We start from the raw sequence: 16308 nt of genomic DNA, 5'->3' as shown, positions 1-16308 counted from the left end.
GTTTCTACGAGGAAGAGTGATAAACAATAGGTGATAACCTATTACTCATTAAAATAAAAAATAAATTAAAAAAGAATACCCAGTCCAAGACAAATACATGCATGCTCTAACGATAAAACGTGTTGAGAAGACTTTAACAATAGTTTCTAGAACTTCACATATTACACGCTACTCCTACCTATTTTTCCACTTTAAAACAATAAAATAATCTTAACGGAAGGAAAGTTTCCCTGCAATTTTCTCGTGTTTGCGTCTTTATATGCTTGCTCTCTTGCCTAACATCATCTCAACCAATCTGCTTTTATTTCTCTCTTCTGCAATTATAGCATGTCTTCTTCAGAAATTTCAGGGTGGGAATTGGCATTGGAGATGAAGAGGCCATTGAAGACGGAGCTTTATGAGCTTCACACCATCTATGAGGAGGAAGAAGAAGAAGAGGAGCAAATAGAAGATATAACACTTTTATCATCCAGTGAAAGCAGACATAAATCCCAATTTGAGAGGTTTTCAGATATTGCAAGATTTATCGCTGTTATGGTGTCATTTATTTTTCTTGTGATTCGTCCTTTTCTCAAAGCAAACTCAATTATATTGAGTTAAAAGAGGGGTTCTGTGTATTGGTGAACAGGAAATTATCTGTCAAGAATTTGCTTTAATGGGTTTCTGTATTACAGAAGTCGTAAAAAATAGAGATCTGAATTTGACGGTGTGAAGGATTATTTCACTCAGGGCATACGAAATGATTCGTAAGCATTTGTAATCCTTGCAGAATATGAGGAACGATTGCAGAATGTTGTCTTTGCTGGATTTCAGTCCGGGTAAGCTGTCCCGGGCCAGCCATATTAAAATTTTGTACCTTCTTAAACTTTACAGTTTATTAATATTCAATCCATTCAATCCACTGATGGTTTACCAAGTGCACAAAACATGGTATATGATAAATAAATGTATGACACGGCTATACTCTACACAAAATGGCATGCAAACGTTTGTATGAAATCTCAAATTCATGTACTATGATAGATTATTCGCATACTAAGATTAATTTTTGTCATTTTTTTGGGGTCAGATCCTTTTAATTTCCATGGCAATCCTCTAAAAAATGAAAAAGAAAATGGTGGATAGATTATTCGCATACTATGATAGATTATTCACATACTATGATAAAAGCATAATCTAGTGGTCAAATCACAACATTATTGTGATGGTCACTAAAGTTCAAACTCGCACTAGACCACTATGCTCATAGGCCATGTGTCTTTGACTAGACCACTAAGCTCATAAGTTGTGTGCCTACACTAGGTCATTGAGACCACATGTTTGAACATAATGATAATAAAGATAATGCCTAGCTTGGAGAATAAGGCCTCCTAGTAGTGGTCTCAATAATAAAGCCAATGTGGAGATGTTAATGAATGGTATGTCTAGGCTCATATCAAGTTAAAATTTTGACTACACAATATTTTTAAAAATAACCATTTTTATATTACCAACATATCTAGTATATTTAAAATAGTGAATACGCAATATTTTAAAAAATGACCATTTGTATATATTAACATATTTATTATATTTAAAATGTGAAAATTCCTACCACAAATTACATGTTGCATTCTCTAATCTTATTTGACCATAATTTAATCCCATGTCTTCTAGTGCTATCTAGTTATAAAATTCTTGCAAATCTTTTGTTCAATAAAACCCTAATTTTATTCTTTTATATGAAAAATTTCCATAATATTGGTAGGGTTTTAAAATTATATTTTCTACACATGTAATCTTCATATTTTCTTTAGTGAAATAATTGTATTTTCCTTTCCCTTAAATGGAATTTGTTAAGTTGTCTCTTGTAATCCTTTGCTAAACTAATCGTAAACACTCAATCTTCACAATTCTTTTGGTAAGTCAATCTTTCAAATCTTACTATATATCTTTACATACAATTGATTTTCTCACACTCAACCTTTGGAATCTTAATTTACACAACAATTTGAGCTCTTAAACCTTTATAAAATGATTTATAAAACTTAAAACCATATCAAAGAATGACCCTTGTCCCCTCCCTAATTAGGGCAAATAAAGCAAAAATTCAAAGGAGAACTTCTATATTTAAAGATCACATCTAAAATTACTCACATTTCTAACACTAACATATGACATGTGAATCATGAAGAGTTTCATACTTGGGATGGAATATGTCTTGAGTAAATTACAACATGCATAAAAGTATATGACTTGTAATACATTAAAAACATCTTGTAACAATTAGATATCAACAATGCTATATATATATATACATACATATATATGTATGTATATACATACATATATATGTATGTATACATACATATATATGTATGTATGTATACATATATATATATATATATATATATATATATATATATATATATAGATATATATATATATATGTATACATACATACATACATATATATATATATATATATATGTATACATACATACATATATATATATATATATATATACACACACACACACACACACATACACACATATATATATATATATATATATATATAGAGCATTGTTGATTTATAAAACTTAAAACCATATCAAAGAATGACCCTCGTCCCCTCCCTAATTAGGGCAAATAAAGCAAAAATTCAAAGGAGAACTTCTATATTTAAAGATCACATCTAAAATTACTCATATTTCTAACACTAACATATGACATGTGAGTCATGAAGAGTTTCATACTTGGGATGGAATATGTCTTGAGTAAATTACAACATGCATAAAAGTATACAACATGCATAAAAGTATATGACTTGTAATACATTAAAAACATCTTGTAACAATTAGATATCAACAATGCTATATATATATATATATATATATATATATATATATATATATATACATATATATATATACATTAATTTCTAATTCATAATAATAATTATCATTTTGACATTTTTTAACTAATAAAATATATTAAATTTTTTTTGCATATTTTAACAAATGACAATATTTGATTAGATTTTTAGACGACATTATAAGTAACAATAATAAAAATAATAATTTACCATTATTTTAATAATCTAATAATTATAGGCTTTATTCAAAATCACAATTCGTTGATTTAAGAATATTAAAATTATACATTTCAATATTGATTACATTTCCGAATCTTGACATCTCTCATGTTTCCAATAACAAGCCATGTCTAGGAGTCAAGGAAGACATAAAAACAGAGTTGCGTGGGAGAGAAACTGAAAAGACATATACAAGAAGTCTATGTGATAGTCAAGGTTGGATTGGTGTGCTCCAAATTGAGTTTGGATATACAATAGAAAGAAATAAGAATGGGATTGTATGCATAATTTGAATTAATGTTTATTGTGTTTTATTTTTGTATTTGTAAACTATCTAGGATTTGTTTGCTGAAAATTCAGATGGTCTAATAAGACTCTTTGAATTTGAACCACATCAATAAGTTTAGATGATATTAAGTAGCTATGGTTTGCATTTAGGTAATTATTTATGTGGCTCTTTGATATTATAGTTGTCCTTTTATATATCTTAAAGGTTTATGTAATTTTTCAAAGTGTATTTTTTAATTATGATGGTAGCTTATGCTTGAATACTATTATTTAGAATATGCTAGGAAATATGCTTTGTATATTTTATGATGATTGGCTCTTTTTAAGTCATAGCTATTTTATACTAAAATCTATATATGAAGCACTAACCAAGTATAATTAACATCATTATTAGCATATATGAAGAACAAGTTTCAACTTAAGGATTGATTTTGGATGTAATTGAGCATGAAAAGGATCCAAGGGATAGTGAAAAAGCTAATACCTATTAGCTATGGCCCCTCCTCATATTATATAGAAGTTGTAGGGAATAATATAAGTTACATTGACCTTCTTATATAAAGTTATGGGTAGTGATCAATATGGGTAGGTTTTATTTGTATAAGTCTTCAATGTTAGTTGAAGAGGATGGTTTAGTTGGAGGGTGATGTGGTTGGGGAAAATAAGTTGCTAAAAATAAGTAGGAGGGTCATGAGATTATGCCAGAATGATTGGAAGGATAATTATTATAGATGTAAGAGTTGTTAGTGTGTATTGGGGCTTCTCCTATCCATTTTCCCCCTTTGTAGTGTGACCATGACACATTATCTAACTAGTTACTAGTTATGACCTTTCCACACATACTCACATGTTAATTTTACCTACAGATAAAGGGGTTTGTGAGAATCAATCACAACTGAAATTGAAGGAAAGTAAGAAACACTTCAAGAAGGTAAACAATGAACTATGTTCTAATTAGATAAAGCGAGAGAGGACCCAAAATCGTACATAACAACCAAACAGGCAGTAGAGAGGAGTGAAACAACTAAGAAAAAAAGCTTTTAAACTAGAGCTTTGAATCAACAGGAAACAAGGGTCCCAACCCTTGAAAAAGAAACACTCTTTTAGAATAGATGAAAGGGGGGGGAGAAAAGGTACTAGGGCATTTACTCCATCTACAAACAATCATCTAGGAAATAATTAAAGGAGAGTGGGAGATGCAACCAACTATAGTGGAAGGAGTGTTATCCAACAAAGCAACAAGAAAATAAAAAAACATAAGAAAGTACCACATGAGGAACCATAGATGGGACAAAAAGTTCCCCAATAGGGCACTCCTTAGAATCCTCAAAAGAGGCAACCATAGAAGGGGCGAAATCCTAAATCATCAAGTGAGCGATTTGAAACATCATTCCATCAAGTAGCATGACTTTTTCAATGAACCAAAAAGCAGGTGAAAGTCAAATATTCAATAGCAACTTAGCAACAATGACAACATAAAAGGATGCCCTCATAATCTACAAGTTGAGACCAAGGCCGATCCCTACCATCAAAATCACCTCACCATGAAGGGGAAAAGAGAGATCAACATCCACAAAAGATGAGCATAGGTAGAGTGCCCCATACTAGCAATAGGATTTTCAACCTTCAACAAATAGCTAATAGAATTACCTATGGCTTTAAAGCAAGTCATCCCCCAATATTGGAGATGAAGATTTAGAAGGTGCACATTGAAAGGTTTAGAAAGGCGGATGAAAGAAGAGGACCGAGGATTAATACAAAGAGGAAACACACCCCAAGCCCAAAGTCTATCCAAAACCAAGTTTCTCTCTTCCAAGGAAGAAAAGGAAGCCATGACGAAGCCTTTAGCACAAGGGAAAATCTCAATCTTCCACACCCCATGGGGTTGCCAAGCCAAGCATGGAGATCCCAAAGAGAAGGCCAAATGCAAAAAAAATTGCAAACTAGGGCACCTCTTGTGTATAACTCTTCATTTTCCACAACGTCCTATCCATAGACCACTATAGGGGGGTCTTAGCATAAGGAAGAGGACAAGGGACACTTTGGGGAGGAGGAGCACCAAAAGAGTTAGCAATCTAGTCAAAAATATTGGTTGCTTTACTAGGATCCAAAGGACTAGAAGCAACAATAGTAGTAGACCCCTTAGCACCCAAACTAGGGAGTCTCACAAAACTAGCTCCATCAAACCCCAAACCCACACCAAGAGTCAAGACAGGAAGAATACCACTAGAGACAACAACCTTAGCAACGACTAGAGAAGTAGAATAAGGAGGATCCATTGCATGGAGACCACCAAAACTTCCAAGTACAAGAACAAAATCCACACTAGAGCCCATGGACAACTTAGGAGAGTGGACACCCACAATAGCACAATGAGAAGGAACAACAAGAAACCTTGTTCCACACACAAGAATAACAGAAAGAAAACAATGAATTATGTTAATAGATGCAACAATAATGATACACAAATAGGGAACTCGGTTTGTTTAATTATAGCATTACTTATATTAGAAATAGGTGTTGGCAATGTTCTAGATCCTACATACAATGAGAAACATTTTTTTGATAATCCAACCTCTGAATAAATTAGTAAATTCTAATGATCAAGATGATCAAAGAAATGATCCAATGGATTGTTGAAAGAAGACTATCTTTGTTTAAATGAAAAGTCAATGAATCCAAATTATCTAGATAGATGAATCTTCCCATTAAATAAAGTAGGTAAGAGATCCCCTAAAAACAAGAACTTCTATTGTCAAAACATTTTTCGATGAATAAGAGTATCCAAAAGATGCTAGAAAACTGCTGAAGAAGAAGATTCTTATACTCAAATTTACTTTTTCAGGAAAAACTCAATGTAGAGAACAAACTCAATCTCTCCCTCGTAAGATCAAATTTCAATAGATGCTACTTAGAGGGGATACACTAACATAATAAATAATGTGGCTATAGCTTTCATACTAATAACATACAAACTAAACAACATCTACATGTGAAATAATATAAGATTTGTAGTAATTATCTTGTTGTAATTTTGTATAAAAAGTTTCTTGATATGATCTATTACAACCTTTATTATAAGAGATATAGTTTTAATCATTGATAAAATTTAAAACTACTTACAACAAGACTAACAATACGATAAATATGATAAATCTTTAAAAAATAATAATATGAAAACTAGAAAACTAAAAAGAAATTCTATACCATCATAGACTACAACAAAGATGAACCATGCCTACTATTTTTTACATCTTCATTCCACTAATTGATTTTTAATTGCAATCCAAAGTAATATGGTAGAAGATTTCATTAAATCATTTTATAATCTTCAAGACGAAGATATTATATAGATCAACGACTTTAAGAACTACCTATGTGAAATGCAATTCAAATTCTTATTGTTCTAGATAAACTTAATGGATTGACTTGGTCAGTTTGGCTTGGTTTCCTTTTGAAAACAATTGAATCATTTACACGAAAGAAGGAAGCAGCATTCAAAATCAGGAAAGCGACAGCAACAAGTAATAAATACCATTTATTTGAAACAATTTGTAGTCCGGTTGGGTAAAACTATGTAACCATTTTCTTAGCTCCCATCTAGAATCTTCCAGATTAAATACAGTTGTGAATTTAGAGAGCATTGAATCTGTTCACCACCTACTTTACAGCTAAGTAGTAAAGATACATGACTCAGAGTCCTCCAGTTAGACAAAGGCGTTTGTATAAATACTTTTGCGTGTTCTCTCTTTAATCAATCTGCTCTACTCCAGTCGTTGTCTAATTGGAGAGTTTATCAACAGAAACCAGCAGCCTTTCTTCTGTGGATTTTGCAATTATAGCATGGCATTAGATATGGCACTGGAGATGAAGAGACCGTTAAAGACGGATCTTTATGAGCTTCGTACCATTTATGAGGAAGAGGAGGAGAATATTGAAAATACAGAATTATTATCATCCTGTGATAGTAGGCATAAGTTTCCACAAATGGGAATATTGATCATGGGTGTCATACTGTCGTTGCTTTTGCTTCTGGTTCGTCCTCTAATCGAAGCAAGCACTGTTGTATTAAATTAGTAAACGATATGTAGTTTCGGCCACGGAAAAGATTATACACATGATTCGGCTTCTATGGAGTTTTTATTATTATTGTACGTGGGAAACTAGTTTTTATGTTCCATTAGTTTCAGGGATTCCATCTCTATCAAACGGTTTTTCTTTCTAGAAATAGGAAGAAGCGACACTCAGGCTCAGGATTTCATTACATGGCTGGGTTTTGTCTTTGCTTTTCCATATACATCAAAAAAGCCCACTCAAACAAAATATCATGGAAATTCGGTAAATAGTATTTTATTTTATTATTTTTGATGTAAATTTATATATTTTCTTAATTTCTTCAAACATAACTAAGCTTTCAATTGTCATTAAAGGAAAAAACATGTAAGCCCAAAAGGGAATCATAATGTTCAGTTACTAGTCTCATGCTACATGTCATGAGTAAACTATAACATACATAACATGTCTTATAACAGTCATATGACTTGTAACACATACATAATATCTTGTAATAATTAGATATCAACAATGCATCATGTATGTTAATATATACATATTTTTAATTCATGATAATGATCCTTATTTTGACATTTTCTAATCAAGAAGACATTTTTCTTTCCTTTATATATTATTAACAAATGACAATGTTCGATTATAGTTATAGACAACATAATAAGTAACAATAATTAGAAGAGTTACTTTAGTAATCCAATAGTTTCAAATATATTTTGAAGTCACAATACTTTGATACAACAATATTAGAATGATGCATTCTAATATTGATTACATTTTTTAATCTTAACATCTCTTATGTTTCCAATATCCCTACCAATCCCACACTACTATTTAGCAAGCCATCTCTAGGAGTCAAAAAAGATGTAATATCCTCTTTATCTGTTCATTTTATCTTGAGCTCTCAAGTTCTCACAATCCCTAATTTTGGAGGTGTCCAAATGCTAGACATGGCATAACCTATCACACACCAATAATAAGGTATCTCACATAAAATACATATGATAACACACAACATGGTAAAGTTAATGACTAATACTTAGATATAACAATGTCTAGTAACATATAGCAATTTCATCTAGTAACATGTGTTAATGCCTTGTAAAAAGAAATATAATTTCATATAAAAGAAAAATTCATTGTTTTGTGATGAGTTAAACAAGGTCTATCCAAGGCCCATAAAAAAGAACTGCTAATGGAAAACATGGTACTATTCAAGTAAATTTTTTCATTTAGATAGACCCTAGTCCCACTTGTTCCTTTACACAAATTCATAGTTCACCTAGCTTGAGAAGAAGAAAAACCATGCAATATAATACATGTGATTCATATAAGAAAATAATACAACAAAATGTTCTAAATGAGAACAAATAAAATAATATAATACACACAAAATAGTATGATGCAAATGTTATACCAACATTCAAGTCCACAACTAATGTAGTGAGAAGTAAATTTCTAGAGGGAATATAGGTCTACCTAGAGCCTACCTACAAATAATGAAAATTAAATTAGAGCTACGATGTACTTGGAGTCCTTGCCCTTTGCCAAAAATAAGAGAGTTTTCTTCTATTTGGAAGAAAATAAAATTGCTAAGATAAAGTGCAGGATTATTGGCTAAGAGTTGATACATGTGCATAAATAAGAATTTTAAAGAAAGAAAAATAGATGATGGAATTACTTGTTTTTGCAATAGTAGGCTGCATATGAGTTGATTCTGAGCCTTATTAACGTCATGAAAGGAAGTATGTTGTATTTCCCTTTTAGCTGAGATTCTCTTAGATGGTTCATAAGAAAAAAATTTCTACAAAACAAAATACTTTTCTTAGACTACTAAAAAAGTATAATAATGAAAGCACTAAAATTGAATCAAGTAAAAAGTATAAATAGTAAAACAAATTGATAATACTTACAAGGAGTCTACATTACCTGGTTTCATGTCTGGAACAAGAAGACTTAAATTTTGAATCTTTAATTGCAAGTAGAGATTGAATTCTTCAGTTGAGTTACTCTTGGCCATATCTCATCATCAAGTGATCCAATATACCTATTTCAAAGAAAAAAAAATTAAAAAACATTTTATCAGAATAACAAGGCCTAGATAGAGAACAATGATTTTCTTTCTATTTAAAAAATCTTCTTAAATTCTTTATTCTAGGAAAAGTGGACATACTTGAAAATGTGAATCAATTGACTTGTTTCATTATCTCTTGTAAAGAGAGGTTGCATCCGAGACATTTCAACTGCAAAAATTTAGGAGTGTTTCAGATTATAAGTCATAGAGTACTCTTTAAATTTATGTTTTGTAAGGGATTATTTTAAAAGATCAGTCAAATTGAAATTTGGAAAAGGACCAACCTACCAAATATAGGTCCAACAAACAACCATAGTGTTAGAATTTGGATCAAGAAGAACAATTAATTAGTAGAATAGTAAAATATAAATATTCAAGGTATTGCAAATACTAATGATCATTGGACTAAACACAAAACCTATCAGAAACTAGGGTTATTTGGTACCAAGGTTCCTATTGTTTGTGAATTTTTTATATAGTTAAATGAAATTTAAAATGATACTTGTAGAAATTCAAAATTTGTTGAACACTACTGGAAGCTAAGAGGGGGGCGGGTGAATCAACATTCACAAACAATTAAGACTTTTTAAAATATACCCTAATTCTAATTAAAAAACAAACATAATAAGTAAACTATAAACACAATCTAGATACACAATGTATATACATTATTCTAAGCAAACAAACAACCATTGTGGATAGTGACAGGATTAAATATTTCATTGAAAATACTTGTTCGTAATTGAATTTGTCAAGCTACCGCTAATAAGAAATGGCAGGCTATCAAGTGGTCTGATAAAATTCTCAGGTCTCCTTTTTTAAAAGTTAAGGCATCCTTTCCCTTACAATCAATTTAGAAGGCTTGGCAAAAAGCTTGTCAATTTCCTCAGTGGAACGGTGCTTCCCTTCAACATCATTTTAGATTTTTTGCATCATCAATCTAGTGGAACAAACTTGTCAATTACCATAATCAGACATTGGCTATTTATTTTCCTAAGTATGCTTATTATTTATATAAGAAAGGTGTTTGACAATTTAAAGATATTTGGGACTTTAATGTTGTTGAATGGGCTTCATGGCTGAATATTAAAGATCAGTTTGAGTTGAACGTCAAGTATATTGAATTTATTATATTTATGCAATCATTAGTTTCACTTGAATTGTCCATGAAGATTTGTACTCTAAGATATTGTAATTTTTAAATACTGGAAACGGATGGCATCTTCACATTTCCATCATTTCTCACTTAAAAAAATCTATCTTCATTCATTGCCTACCTGAAGGATTATTCCTCATCTCACTCATAAATGAAAATGCAGATTTAGTACTAAAAAGTGGACCAAATTGAGTGCATAGATATGGAAATCCAAAACTGATGTCGAGACTCAATTGTTTGTATGGAAAATTTTGCATCATAAGCTTCTTGTTCGCAAATATAATAAGATACATTAAAGTTCAACTGAAAAATTGGACCTTTTATTTTTGTATTGAAAATATGAGGCACATATTTTGGGATTGCCCATTTTTCCAAAAACAATGGAATGTTGTCTTCATTTTTTTTGCTATTTTTCATAATAAGTTGAATTGGAAAGTGGCTCTTCTTGGATTTGGTTTGCATAATGATATCATTGTTGATTCTATTAGACAAGTTATTTTAAGGCATATTTGAAAAGCCAAGTGTTCTACTATGTTCTTAAGCAATTATTTTCAAGAAAATGGTATTTTAATGCTTTACTCTAACATAGTTTTCTAGGTAGCTTTCTTGTTTTCATAGATCCCATACCTTGCCAAGAGAACTGTGTTTTACATGGCTTCGCTTCATCAAATTCAAGATCAAGCCAAATAACTTATAGACATAGCTGCAATATAGATTTTTGAAAAGTTTTCAAGCTATGTAATGACTTTTATTTGTAATGCCTTCTATTGGTCTATCTAATTTTATGTCTTTCTCTCTTGGTTTCTCGCTAGTATTGTTTTCCCTGTTGCCATATTGTATTTAGTCTATGTTGTGAAGTATTTTCCTTCAACTTCTTTTGGTAGTTGCTATTATTTATAATCCTGCTTCGATTCAATGTGTGTGTGTGTGTGTACATATATGAGAAACACTATTTAACCATTTTCTTAGTCCCCATGATATGATTCTAGAATTTTCTAGACCAAATATAGTTGTGAATAAAGAGCATTGAATCTGTTCACTGTAGATTTTACAGATAAGTAGTAATTAGTCCTCCAACTAGATAAAATATGTGTATGTATGTTTCTAAAATTATTTGTCAAAGACATGTATATAAATAATTTGTGTATTCTCTCTTCAATCAATCTGCCGTATGTGAATCTAAATCTATCTTTAATACCCTAGAGTTAGGACATGAGCATTAAATTTATGTGATATTTATTGAGAAAGGATCTATCCTTGCTCATAAAAAAATAGAAAGTCCTCAAAGAATTTTGGATAGCTTGTGACAATGAACATAAATCCAACAAGAGAGATTATTGTAAGTTTACTCCTTTCTAAGTCAAAATCTTTCAAATTAAGAAATTTCTCATTAGAGTATTAGATAGTGGTCATGTTCTTCATCCTATATACAATGAGAATTTTCTTTTTTTGATAAATAACCTCATTAATGAATTAGTAGATTCCAAACATCAAGATGATTAAATAAACTATACAATGGATTGTTGAAAGAAGTCTAATTTTGTTGAAATGAAAAATCAAAGAATCCAGATTAGAGAGAGATGAATATTTTCATAAAATAAAGTAGGTAAGCAATCCCTTCAAAAATATGAAATTTATCTCTTCACCAAAGATCATGTCACACAAACTTTTGTTGTGAAAATAACATTTGATGAATAAGAGTATCCAAAAAATGCTATAAAATTGCTCAAAAAAAGAATCTTATACACGAATTTACTTTTTCAAGAAAAACTCAATATAGAGAAGAAGTTCAATCTCTTTCAAGTATGAGATCAACCTTCAACAAATACTACTTAGATGGATGCACTATCATAATAAATAGTGTGGCGATAGCTTTCATTCAAGAAAAATCCTACGTACACAAATTTAATTTTTCAAGAAAAAATCAATGTAGAGAAGAAGCTCAATCTCTTTCAAGTATAATATCGACGTTCAATAAATACTACTTAGAGGGATGCACTATCATAATAAATAATGTGGGTATAGCTTTCATACCAATAACATACAAACTCAACATCTACATGTGAAATAATATAAGATTTGTAAGAATAATCTTGTTGCAAGTCTTTATAATAAATTTCTTGATATATTGAAGAGCCATTATGAATCATTCTTACAAGATCTATTACAACCTTCATTATAGAAAACATGATTTTGATCATTGATAAGATCTAGAACTACTTAGAACAAGATTAAAGATACAATAGATATGATGAATATTTTTAAAACTTATTATGAAAACTAAAAAACTAAAAAGAAAGTCTACACAACAATACACAATGACTAACCTTACTAACATGAACCATGCATAGTATTTTTTGAACCTTCACTCCACTTATTAACTTTGGATATTTTTTGAACCTTCATTCCACTTATTAACTTTGGATTTTTTTAAACCTTCATTCCCAAGCAAATGCAATTGGTAGGTGCAAACCCAAACTCTACAACATTTGTCATCATCCTCACTCCCTATGCCAGTATGACAGCTTTGGAACATGATATGTGCCTCCATCAAATATAACACAGAGAAATTTTGTTAGATGTTGTAGTTACAACTAGATTGGTAGAAATGTATGTAAATTGTCAAGACCTAGACATTGCACATGAACTATTTGAAAGATTGACTCAAAGAGTTGTCACTTCATGGAGTGCAATGATTGAAGGATATACACAAAGTGAATTTGTTGAAAAGGCTCTAGAAACTTTCAAGTACATAATAACATATAATTAGAAACACTATGAAATCACACCCAAAGAGCTAGGGAATAGGAAAGAAGTAGAAGGGTGAGCCATGCAATTTTTAGAGGTTGTATTTGCCTTTCCACAATGTGTAAATGTCATTTAAAGGTGGAATGAATTTAATTATCATTAGTTGACATTCTTGTTACCTTTATTTTGGACATTGTGAATTGAGATTTAAAGATGCAAATGTAAGGATGAGAATGAAGGATTGTACATATTGGTGGACACTCTAATTTGTAGGGAATAGAAGAAAATGCCTAGTAGAAAGTTCTAAAAAATGCACTAGAGACAACTGTACTCTTTGGTCTACAATCATTTTATCTTTCTTAGGGTTTAAAAAGGATAAATGCATTCAAATGCTATATCCTTGAGACCTATGATATGCCATATTATTTAATTTTAGTAGACGAATGAATTAATATTAGTCATCTGCATAACAATATCTTTCATTGTCTTTTACATAAAATCTTTATGTGATTTAAAATAATGGTTGTAAAATATGTGTCAAGAGCTCCCTTTGCGTAGTTCATTATCGTCGATGTAAATCAACCTTTATTGTTGAGATGCAATGTCTAGAACTCATGTTTTTGAGCTTCAAGCATTGCCAAAGGTAAATGAAACAACAAGCAAGATATAGACAAAATGAGTTTGTTGCAGGTGCTTTATAATTTATTAGTTTTTCAATTAGTGTTAGGCTTCAATTAGGTATAGCTGGTTTTTCAGGCTCGGCCCACGTGACTCTTGTTTCTTATTTAGTTAATTTTTCCGGGCTTGGCCCAAGTGACTCTCGTGGAGTGATTTTTTATTCTCCAACCCCTTTTTTTGTGAATAGTGTACTTTTAAATTATTAATGGTAATGCTCTATTCATAAAAAAAAAAAAACTTCAAAAAAAAAAAACTCTTCAAAATAGACATCTCTCAGTATATTTTACATATTTTTTAAAATATAAATATGCTAGTTAACTTTAGATTAATTGCAGTTCAAAATGATTGAATAAATGATTTTATTGAAATATTTTATAATATTAAAGACGAAGATATTATATTGATCAACCATTTTAAAAACATGCCTATGTGAAATGCAATTTCAATATATTTGGATAAAATTTCAAATTCTAATTGTTCTAGATAATCTTAATGGATTGACTTGGTCGTTTTGGCTTGGTTTCATTCTGAAAAAAATTGAATAACTTACACGAGAGAGGAACCGGCTTTCAAAATCTGTCAAACATCAGGAAGGCGACCGCAACAATTAATACAACTCATCCAGTTGTAGTCCAGTTGGGTCGTGACAAGATCAACCTCATCCCATGATATGATTCTAGAATCCTTCTAGACCAGATACAGTTGTGCATTGAATCTGTTCACCATCCACCTTAGAGCTAAGTAGTAAAGATAGATGACTCAGAGTCCTCCAATTAGAGAAAGACATGTTTATGTGTTTCTAGAATTGTTGTTAGTCAAAGACGTTTGTATAAATACTTTTGCGTGTTTTCTCTTTAATCAATCTGCTATAGTCCAGTCGTTGTACAACAGGCGTCTAGTTGGAGAGTTTTATCAACAGAAAATTCTACAATTATAGCATGGCATTAGATATTGCAGCGTGGGAATTGACTTTGGCGATGTAGAGACCGTTAAAAATTGAGCTTTATGAGCTTCATACCATTTATGAGGAGAACGAGGAGGAGAATATTGAAGATAAGCCATTGTTGTCATAAAAAAATAGAAAGAAGCGACCCTCATGCTGAATTTTGCATTACATGGTTAGGTCTAGTCTTCTTTTTTCCCTTATATATCAAAGAAGTCACTAAAACAAAATATCATGAAAATTCATAAACAATTTTTTTTTTTTCATTTTTGTTTTTATGTAGATTTAGATATTATCTTAATTTCTTCAAACATAATTGTCATATTAAACTTCTAATTGTAAAAAAAGAAAACTATTTAAGGAAAAAGATAATCATAATGTTAAATTATTAGTCTCATGTAGAATCCAACAACATTCTATAGCATGGAATGTTAACACGGCATGAATAAGCTATAACACACATAACATGTCCTACAAGAACCATATGACTTGTAACACATACAAAATATCTTGCACTAATTAGATATCAACAATGCAACACATAGATTTAATACAACATATATGTTCATATATACATATATTTGTTATTCATGATAATGATTGTCATTTTCAGACATTTTAACCAATGAGATATTTTTTTTGTCCTTTAGTTAATATTAACAAATAAAAATGTTTGATAACACTTATAGACAACAATATAAGTAACAATAATCAAAAGAGTAATACCATTGCTTTAGTAGTCTAATAATTAAATTTCTATTTCTATTTCTCTCTCCTCTCCCTCTCTCCATACATACCTATCCATCCTTCCTTGTACCTACCTCTATTTATCTACATACATATCCCTCCCATCCTCTCTCTTTATAAATACCCCCCTCCCTCCTTCCCTCTCTTTTCCTTTCCACCGATTGATATATCTCTACTCTCTATCTTCCCTCTCCCTTTCTCTCTTTATCTTCTCTTTATCTATTTATCCATCTATCTCACATCTTACTCTCTTTATCTCCCCTCTCCCTCCCTCCTTCCCTCTCTCTTCCTTTCTAACTATCCATATATTTCTAGACTCTCTATCTTCCCTTTCCCTTTCTCTCTTTATGTTCTCTTTATCTATTTATCCATCTATCTTTCATCTTATTGTATTTATCTCCCCTCTTCCTCTCTCTACCTACCTCTCCTTTTATTCCTCTCTAAATTTATCTTCCCTCACTCTATACCTCCTCCCCCTCTCTCTCTCTCTCTCTCTCTCTCTCTCTCTCTCTCTCTCTCTCTCTCTCTCT

This window comes from Cryptomeria japonica, chromosome 7, assembly GCF_030272615.1.
Source record: "Cryptomeria japonica chromosome 7, Sugi_1.0, whole genome shotgun sequence".
Classification (NCBI taxonomy): domain Eukaryota; kingdom Viridiplantae; phylum Streptophyta; class Pinopsida; order Cupressales; family Cupressaceae; genus Cryptomeria; species Cryptomeria japonica.
Note: the sequence above shows the minus strand (reverse complement) of the source record.